Here is a 1,137-nt window from a genome sequence, read left to right as displayed (position 1 = left end):
AGCCAAAATTGCATGCAGTATTCCAAATGTGGCTTTACCAACACCTTGTACAGCCATAACATGCCGTCCCAATTCCTATACTCAGGGGATATATCTCAGAACATATAGAATTCAGTTGACAAAGAAAAAATCCAAGTGAAGGAATCACTGTTCACACTTGACTAGAAAGTAAAAATATTAAAATAGGCATATAATGGAAAGAGGGTTGGCAGGTTAGCGGATCGGACAGAATGTTGAACAAAACACTGAATGACTAAAGGAGTATGAGAGAAAACTAGCTAAAATATAAAAAATAGTATGATGAAGGCAAGCGTATCAAATGCCTTCTTCACTATCCTGTCCGCCTGTGATGCCACTTTCAAGGAATTATGTATCTGCACCCCTTGGTCTCTTTCCAATTGACAACACTCCCCAGAGCTCCACCATTAACTGTGTAATTGCTGTCCTAGTTTGTTTTACCAAAATGCAAATACTATTTTTATATTTTAGCTAGTTTTCTCTCATACTCCTTTAACCATTCAGTTTTTGTTCAACATTCTTTCCGATCTGTTAACCTTCCAACCATCTTTGCATTATATGCCTATCTTTTATATTTTTACTTTCTTGTTAAGTGTGAACAGTGATTCCTTCACTTGGACTTTTTCTTTGTCATCTGAATTCTATAGGTTCTGAGATATATCCCCTGAGTACGTTCACCACTGCATCTCTATTGACCTATTCGTTGAAGCTAACTTCCCAGTTCACTTTAGCCAGCTCAGCTTTCATGTCATAATGATTTCTCTTATTTAAGTTTAAAAATAATCTTGGGCTCCCACTCTTTCTCAAAATGAATTTGTATTCAGATACACCTCCTAATTTAAACACACTACCAGGTGTGTATTTATTTCGGAACGAATGTGAAATCAGGTGAAAGTCCTATCTTCAATGATAGGAATGATATGAATTTCCTACATCCAAATTAACAACCACTGACTTAATCACGCATAATATTCAATGCGCAAGCGCAGGTGGCGATGTGCCGCGTCGCCTTTTGGGAATTGTAGTTTCGTCTCCGTGCCCTAACGTATCCGCGGAATGTAACATCCCTCTGGGGGGGACTACAATCCTCAAAATGCTCCGCGGGGAAGCTGCCGTGAC

This window comes from Hemiscyllium ocellatum, chromosome 18 (genome assembly GCF_020745735.1).
Source record: "Hemiscyllium ocellatum isolate sHemOce1 chromosome 18, sHemOce1.pat.X.cur, whole genome shotgun sequence".
NCBI classification, from domain to species: domain Eukaryota; kingdom Metazoa; phylum Chordata; class Chondrichthyes; order Orectolobiformes; family Hemiscylliidae; genus Hemiscyllium; species Hemiscyllium ocellatum.
This window is presented reverse-complemented; position numbering follows the sequence as displayed.